Genomic DNA, 9469 nt, shown 5'->3' with positions numbered 1-9469 from the left:
CACAACAGGCCTATCAATTAAGCCCATATAATTGTCTCCCTACCATAACAGGGTGGGGAGGAGAGAGAAAGGACTGTGGTTGAGATTCAAATTCAGGAATGATTTACACAGCAAACACTGTTGAACTTTATAATATACACTCAATTTCCTCATACAGTAGACACTTGTGGCGTATTAAAGATGAAACTTTTTAAAACATCATAACTATTATATTGAAACCAACAAATAGCAAAGGCCGCTAGATCATCCCTGTCTTTTATAGTGCTAATGTTGATTTTATGGTTTTGATTTCGATTTTATGCTTTACGCCTCACCATTTCATATAAATTATGAGTCAGCAGCTCTTCCTTTGCTATTGTCGTTTATAGGACCTAAACGATTACACTAAGAATAATGTTCATTTTGTATTCTTAAAACATTCCTAGCCTGTCTATCATGGAGTATATCCTCAGTTAGTGTAAAGCATTAAAACATACTGAACACAGCAGGATGGAGGCATGGAGGGGGGAGGGGGGGAGGGAGGGAGGGAGGAAGGAAGGAAGGAAGGAAGGAATATACACATATGTTCTCTTTGTTCCAAAAGCCATTGAACCATGAGTAAAAGAAAAGTATGCTCATGAAATGTCAAATATCAAGACTAAATAGAAACTGTTTCCAATGTGCCCTGAACTAAACTATGGAAATACAGCATGCATGAGAACACTGTTGAATGACTTGGGACATCACACCTTACAGTAGTAAAGTTAGAAATCTGTCACTCACTTGCAAGATCACCCACAGCATGCCTTGGGCTTCGTCGAAATTAGGCAAAATGTATCTACCACTTGCCTTTTATCAAGAATGTCTCTGAAACACATGGAAGATGTATTAACACGTCTTAAAAATGAAAAGCCTAAACGGTTGCCAAGGGGTGCATCAATACAATTTTTGTGAATATAATGCCTCAATCAAATTCTGTATGCACCTTGACACGTGTTTGTTTATTTATTTATTTGTATCCCACCTTTATTATTTTTACAAATAGCTCAAGGTGCTGAACATATTCAACACAATTTCTCCTATTTTCAGGGGTGGGCTGCTATGAATTTGCCCAGGTTTGGGAGAACCCGTAGCTAACGTTATGGTCAGTTCAGAGAACCGCCAAATCCCACCCCTGGCTGGCCCCTCCAGCCCCGCCCCACCCCTCCCTGTCCCTCCCAGGAGTCTCCTTGCGGCCTGCTTTGGATGCGAGGTAAGTGCAGGGCCCATGTGGAGGCTCGGGGAAGGTGGAAAAACGGTCCACCCAGAGGCTCGAGGAAAACCTTTGGAGCCTGGGGAAGGCGAAAATGGGCCCCCACCACGATGCAGAAGGCTGACTAGGCCATGCCCACTCAACAATTGGGCAGAGAACCTGTTGCTGAAATTTTTGAAGCCCACCCCTGCCTATTTTAACCACAACCTTGTGAAGTGAGTGGGGGGTGGGGTGGGAGAGAGAGTGACTGGCCAAAGGACACCCAGCTGGCTTTCCTGGCTAAGGCAGGACTAGAATTCATGGTTTCCTACTTTCTAGCCTGGTGCCCTAAACGGCTCTCATTTCAGTCAGTCATTGATATTAACATTTATCTGGTTATACAGAAAATTCTTCATCACTTAGGTAAAAAAACATTGAACTTAAAGAGAATAGGATGCTTGGATTACCACTGAAATGAATGGAAAAAAAGAAAATAAATCAAAGCAAAAAATAAAACAAAATCCAAACAAACCCAAAAATGTGAAAAATGAAGCTAGCAAATGGAGAATTAAACAAATGATTTTTAACTATAAAAGAAAACCTGAGAAAATGAGACCATACTTCTTCTCAAACAGCCTTGATTTATTCTGGGGGCAGGGATGAGCAAAGTAAATAATGTTTTTTTCAATATTTAGTGCCTTTTTGTGCGTGCCTACCTATACACAAAATATCCATTAGTGTCTGAAATGGAATAAGCTTATCCACATTTATAACTAGATATGCAACCTGGTTTTAAAATTGCTATCAGCCTCATTGCTCTGGTCTTTCAGATGTAAAATCTATACGGAGAAGGTTTTTCTTTTAAAAAATTGTGCAGATCAAATACCAGTACAATAACCTGGTATTTTAAGAGGCTGGTTGCAGGGTCATGGAGTACATAGTGACAATACCTTGGTTAAAGCCTTTTTTTAAATGAGAAATTTAGACAGATCAGTGTCTAGGATGACAGTGATTTTATTAATTCCCAGTTAAAGAGACAGGCTGCCAACCCAAATGGCACTAACCCAGTTAATTAAATCAACAGTAGCAATGAATCAATGTTCTTTCCAAAGAGGGGAAAGAAAAGAAGAAACAATAATTCTAATAGGCCAAAAGGGTTGCATGTACTGATTTTCCTCTTTTATCTCGCTGAGAAAGCACTCCAGGCTTTTGGCTTCGGGTCTTGCTGTGTTGCATATTGTAATGCCGTTTGTTTCACACAGTTAAAATCAAATTACTCTTCAAACCCAGCAATGTAACAGTCAATCTTGTTCCATAAGATAAAGTGTAACTGGTACAATCATCTCAATTAGATACGTACCCCATATGCAAGCAACCCTTTCAAAAATTTACGATCATTGCTAGCTATACATACACATACCTAGAAATGCAGATACTAAAAATAGCAGCAGTCCCCCCCAAAAAATTGATTAGTCTTGAATGTAACTTTATGTGCCTACGTAGAAGATTCTAGTGATAACCTTGGAAAAAAATATGTGAATACTGTGAGTCAAAACTGAGCTTAGCCTAGGAAAACAGGAAAGCATAGAATCAGAGAATTGGAAGGGACCTTGGAGGTCTTCTAGTCAAACTCCCTTCCCCAAGTGGGAGTTCTTATAGGATCCCAGACTAACAGCAATAGCTCTTAGACTTATATATACTGCTTCACAGTGCTTTACAGCCCTCTCTAAGTGGTTTTAAGGAATCTGCCTCTTGCCCCCAACAATCTGGGTCCTCATTTTACCCACCTCAAAAGGATGGAAGGCTAAGTCAACCTTGAGCCTGATGAGATTTGAACAGCCGATAGTCAGCAGAAGTGGCCTGCAGTACAGCACTCTAACCACTAACCCGGCTCTTTTCTTGAAAACCTCCACCAATGGAGCACCCACATCTCCAGGAGGCGAGCTGTTTCATTGATTTATCATGCTTACTGTCAGGAAATTTCTCCTTATTTCCAGGTTGAAACTCCCTCTGATGCGCTTCCACCCATTTCTTCTTGTGCTGCCCTCAGGTGCTAGGGAGAATAAATCAATACCTCTTCCCTCTGACAATCCTTCAAGTATTGGAAGACTGCTATCATCTCTCCCCTGAGCCTTCTCTCTTCATTAGGCTAAACATACCTGGTTCTCTTAGCTGTTCATCATACGAATAGGTTATAGGGTGCATCAACAAAGGAATAGCCTCAAGACCATGGGATGTGATTTATACTACACTGGTGAGACCATTCTGGCAATGCCTCATTCAGTTCTGGTCACCACAATACAAAAAAGATGATGAGGCGCTAGAAGGAGTGCAGGGAAGAGCAACAATGACAATGAGTAGAATCTGTACAGAATGACTATGGTGGTTTGTGACACCTGAACTAAAAAGAAAAGAACTCAAAACTCAAGACTCTGTAGTTTAAACAAGAATCCTACTTTTCTAATCAATACTGCAATTTCATATTCAAGTCTAGAAATTACTATAATGGTTCGCACTTCTACTGAAAAAAAAAAACAAGTCAGAGATTGGATTCATCTATATATTATTAGAAGGTCAAAGATCTTCATGTGCCAATTATAAGCACTCCAGGCTGGAATGGGCTTCAGTAGGTAGTTAATCCTCTTGACAACTGCCATCCAGATTACAACAATGCATTAGTAAAATTACTATAGGAAATGACCAGGCTGAGCCTGAAGGAGGAATCAAATAAGTCATGAGTCATGAGTCCCTTTGCATACATAAGAAATCTAAGTCCAGTCCATCTTGAATTCCTTCTATTCTTAACTCCAGCCTTGACCCTTAGTAATTCAGATTCTTGTAGAGAGCTTAATTTTACACTAAACTTTTATACATATTTGAATGGCCTGGATCCCCTGATTTCCTGGTGCTTGACTTCTACTACCCTTATGGTGAATGAGACAGAGACTGTAAGTAATGAAGAATGTGACACTTAGAAACTCCGTCGAGATTTATACAGCTTACAAAATATATTAACACTGGTTTCAGAACAACTGCTTTGGGTGCTAGCATGCTACTGACCTAAATTCAAGGCACCAATAATACCATTAAAAGTCCTCAATGGTTTGCCAGAGGATAATAAACCTTAAACATTTTGAAGAAGTGCAGGACAAAACTCAGCTATGGTCCCTGAGTTACGGAATGAATGCTTTCTTCTAGAAGCCAAGTTATGATTTTAAATTTCAGATTTCATTTTAATTTGAAACTCGGTTTAAAGCCAATTAAAACCTGGCAGGTAGATCCCTCCCCCAAACAAAATCAGATCTGTTAAAAAAAAAGATACTCAAAGAAGGCAATTTTTTACCATGCTACTGCAAAAAAATTCATTATGTGAGCCTTGAAAATATTTTCCAGGAGATTCCACCTTATGTTAAGAACTGGGTTTTAATGACAAAAATGTGATGATTGTAAGATGAGCAATTTGCCATTTTGCTTGTGGATATTGACTTTTTTAATAGTAGTTATAATTACAGTGGACAACATTTTTATAGTGTATGGTGACTGTGCAGTTTTATTCTACTGAGCATTTATTGATTCTACCTCATTCTGAAATCTATTGCTCTTTGGGGCAAGTCAGAAATGTGGAAATAAATATATAGAGAGATTGCTAAATGAAACTAAGGTTACTCCTAATTTAATGAGATATGAACAGAGAAGCAGTAGCCAGAGAGAAGCATTTGCCTAAGCTAATATTTGTCAAATGTAGCCCCTTCAAATACTCGCTATGCACCATTCAAAGGAAACAAGAACATGTTCCCTCTGGCTGCATTACATTTCCACAAGGACCATAGCAACAAGGAAAACACTGCCTGGTATTTATAAAAAGGCTACAAACACAGCAGATGTCATAGCAAAAAAGAAATTCTATGCAGGCTCTTGATGGAGAGGTTTAGATTACATGGTGTATCTGTGCTCACATTCAGCTTTATGGTGAAGTGTTTTGTCACATGACTGATCAGCAGAGAAATTAAGCAACCCATCCCTCTTCTTTTAGGAAGCAGGAGTGAAATTGATCTCGTTCATATCTGAGTTGACGTACATTTGGATATTTGTGTGTCTACAAATTGTCTAATGCACTTCATCTATCATCATCGCTGCATACAAATTGCACATGAAGCGATCATAAAAAGGCACTGCTTGCTAAAAAATAAGTAGCCAACAGAATGACCATGATGGAAAAAAAAATATGTACATCCATTAGTCAATATTGCATCCTCAAAAGCAAAGAATCTTTCTACTTTTTCTTTGAAGTAAGTGCCTCTGAAGACAATGGGACCAACCTCCAGTTTAATATGTAGTCCTTGACCTACAGTAGGACAGCAGTTTGGACCAGAACTTCATTTACTATTCTAGGTGAGCAGTTTCTTTTCTATGATAGGAAACCTGCACAATCTCTTCCAAGTAGCCTTCATTGCTAAAGGTAAAGGCGACCCTGCAGATTTTACTCTGCTACCCTTTGCTGACTGTAGGGGGCAGTGGTCATCTCCATTTCAAAGCCATTGAGTCAGTGCTGTGTGAAGACATTTTCGTAGTCATGTGGCCAGTATGACATCCCAGACCACTGTTATCTTCTCTTCTGAAGTGGTACCGATTTATCTCCTTGCATTTGCATGCTTTCAAACTGCTAGGTTGGCAGAAGCTAGGCCAAGACAGAAACTCACCCCATCACTCAGCTCTTGAACCTGGTGTTCGGTCGCGGGAAAAAGAGACTAGAGACCAGAGTGACAGTTCAGCTCTTTATTTAGTATATAGTTCTGTGCTGGACCTCGGAGCCGCGGCAACCCTTCATATAGGGATCGCTCACGGCTCGCAACCAATGACGGCTCTTTGAATCTCCCGCGATCGGCCTGACCAATCGCGGGCGATTCTTAGCGGACCAATCACAGTGGCTTTTCCAACCAATCACTGTCCAGTATATCTGGACCAATAGGAAAAGAGTATTCCAAGTATGTTAATATGGAACACCTGGACTGCCAGTTTTCCAGCCAACAAGCCCAAATGATAAATATCATACCAAGCCAGGGGTCCTCAAACTACAGCCTGCGGGTCAGATACAGCCCGCCAAAGCCATTAATCCAGACTGCATGGGACCACAAGGCTGCCTCGCCCACCCACCGGCCCCCATCCACCTTGTGGAGGCCCGAGAGGCCAAAAATGGCCCATTTTTGGCAAACAGAGTGCTTCTAGAGGTCGGGGAGGCAAAAAAGGGTCGTGCGAAGGCCCTGGGAGGCCAAAAACGGGCTTCATTACATCCTTAGCCCTGATGTTGCATACAGGCTATTTTTCCTTTACATTCTGCTAATCTGCTAGCATATCCAAGGAGAGGGATCCCCCTTTTTTTTTTCCAATCTCCAAATGGTACTATTGACAAATCTCTGCAAAACATAGCAAGAAAAGATAAGAGGGTTTCCATATCAGCCCAATGCTATGGAAAAGATGTCCTGAATGCTCTCTCATAATCCATGCCTGCCTACTCTGTGCAAATACACCGTGGTCTGGCTTGATTTGGACTGATCCAAAATGTTTTATGGTTTGGGCAAATTAAACGGACAAATCTTTGTTTAAATCAAATCTGGCTAACTTGAGCAATTCAGACTAACTTAAGCACTTGTCTACACATTTTACCAGTGTAAATTGAATCAGGCCCACTTTAGAGATACCATCCTGATCAACTCCAACAACCAAATAAAGTTTTTATTTTATTACTAGACCTGATTTGCATGACCATAGTTACAGAGGTGGTATTCAGCAAGTTCTGACCAGTTCTGGAGAACCGGTAGCGCATATTTTGAGTAGTTCAGAGAACCGGCAAATGCCATCTCTAACTGGCCCCACTCCCATCTATTCTCTGCCTCCCAAGTCCCAGCTGATCAGCTGGGTCTTCTTTCGTTCCCCTGCACAGGAGAATGGAGCTGGAAAGCAGGTTAGTGGGTGGGCAGGGAATGGGGATTTTTTAGTAACCTTCCCCTAGAGTGGGGTGGAAATGGAGATTTTACAGTATCCTTCCCCTGCCATGCCCATCAAGCCACACCATGCCACCAAGCCACAGCCACAGAACTGGTAGTAAAAAAATTTGAATCCCACCACTGCATACTTATCATACATTTGATAAGGAGCCCATGGTAAGACAGCACTAGGAGTATTGTAGTTGGCCCCTGTGATGAACATAGAAAATTCTAGCAATCTTCCTTCTCAATAAATAGTTAAACTGTGTTAAATTCTTTGAAAATTCTTAAATAAAATCCTGAGAGGCTGATGAGGCAAGTATGTATTGGCCAGCAAGCAGGCGCCTGCCTGCCTGCCTGCCTGCCTGTCAATTTTTCTGTATCTGGATATTAGACACAAAGAGCAAGCATTGGTGGTTTCTTGCAAGTTCTATAAAGTCACAAACTACAAATGTGCCCATGGTCATACCATAGTGTTTTAACAGATCTGAAAACAGAACAGCTTGGCTCAATCTGGGGTATGTTTTACATAGGATCCAGAAGGGTTAATGATAAAGCTGACTATCTAGAAGTGCTGATTGACTTGGATCCAAATCTATTAATAGATGGAAACCCACAATGAAAAACTTTATTGACAAGAATACAGCTTGCCATCTAAATGGCTCCCCAATGAATTTTGGATCACCAAATATCAAATCATGATCATCTACGTTAGGAGTAGCAGCCTTCCTCAATCATTTGGATGGCTGTTCTCAGAATTTAAATTAAACTTCACTTTATCTAATTTGATAAATAAACAAAATAAATTGGCAGCCTTTGACTTAGAAGTGTATTCTGGCAATTGCAGTCTACCACATTTACAGGAAGCTGGATTGGGAACAACTGCTCTGTGGTACATCAGCTGCAATTATACTTGGACCTATTGCTTACAATTTAATGCATACAAAATTGAAAATATTCCCAGTGGATGACTATATGATACAATTCTATTTTTGATATTTTTTCCTTTATTCCATCTATGCTAGATTTCTAAGCCAACTGTTTATCTACTTCAGAATATTTTCTCAATCCTAATTAAATTCCAAAATCATTCTTGACGCATTGCTGTATGAATTATTCTCCAGAAGGCCACTGAGATCCCAAGATAAAATTGTTTGCCTCTGGTTTTGAAAAGATGCTTTGAAGTAATGTAGCACTCCCTAAATGCACACCTATCTATGTATAAAGGAATACGTTTTTATTGGACTCGGTAATAATTGCATGTAAGTTGAGGTATTGTAGGGTGCTACATTCCAGTTTGATTAATACTAATGGTAAGTTCCAGTAAACACAGCAAAACCTAATTAATTTCAATATGAGTAGTTACAGACCAGCCAGAGATTATATTCACTGAATGTTCAAGAAAAAAATGTTAGCTGCTGAGACAGCTCATTTGACCAGAAGGCTATAATCTAATATCCAATTATCTTGGCCCAAGTTTCATGAAATTCAATAGGATTACTTAGCTTTCTTCTAGCACAACAACTAAAAAGAAATAACAAAAAGTAATTTTTCTTGCAAGTTGAACTCACTTTCTGGTGATTTTATGAACAATAATTTGCAAAGAGTATTAAATGTTGACCTTCATTAATAGAGGAATATGAAAAACTAGCAGTGAGCAGAACAAAATCTGGAGCTCTTGGTAGTTTATATGTGAAGAAGAAGAAGAAGAAGAAAGATAGCTGGATGTAACCTGAATCTGAATGTAACAATTTCTTTTAGCTGCCATGCCTAGCTCTCAGTCTAGATGTAAGTTTCTCTCCTGCATAAATATAACCAGTACAAAGTGTATATGTGTGACTGAAGACTATAGCAGAAAGTCATAAAGCAAGAGATTTAGTATGCTGTCACTTTTAAGTGTAACAATTTATGCAAGCAAAGAATTGGCCATAAGGATTTAATATCTTAAAAACTTGGAAGAATTCTATTGAGAAAGCAAACTTGGCAACTTAATCTATTGTAAATTAACATAATTCCAAAATTAATTTCAATATAGCCACAGCATAAATCATATTCATGTGATAAAGTGGCATCTGATGGACAGCGTGTGCTTAAAAAAGATGAAAAACAACAGTGTTATATCTCTTCTGAAACAAAAATCACTGAACAATAGAACTTACTCAGAAACAAGAATCAAACTGTGTCTGGCTGGCTTGCATTCAGAAACTTGGAAGTAAACCTAAATTTTCTCCCTGATATCAATAAATAAAAAATAAGTAACAGATTTGTATTTTTA

Source organism: Notechis scutatus, chromosome 1 (assembly GCF_049901735.1).
Source record: "Notechis scutatus isolate UNSWTSFEM ecotype Mainland chromosome 1, rNotScu1.2, whole genome shotgun sequence".
Classification (NCBI taxonomy): domain Eukaryota; kingdom Metazoa; phylum Chordata; class Lepidosauria; order Squamata; family Elapidae; genus Notechis; species Notechis scutatus.
The sequence above is the reverse complement of the archived record's forward strand: the minus strand, read 5'-3'. Positions refer to the sequence as shown.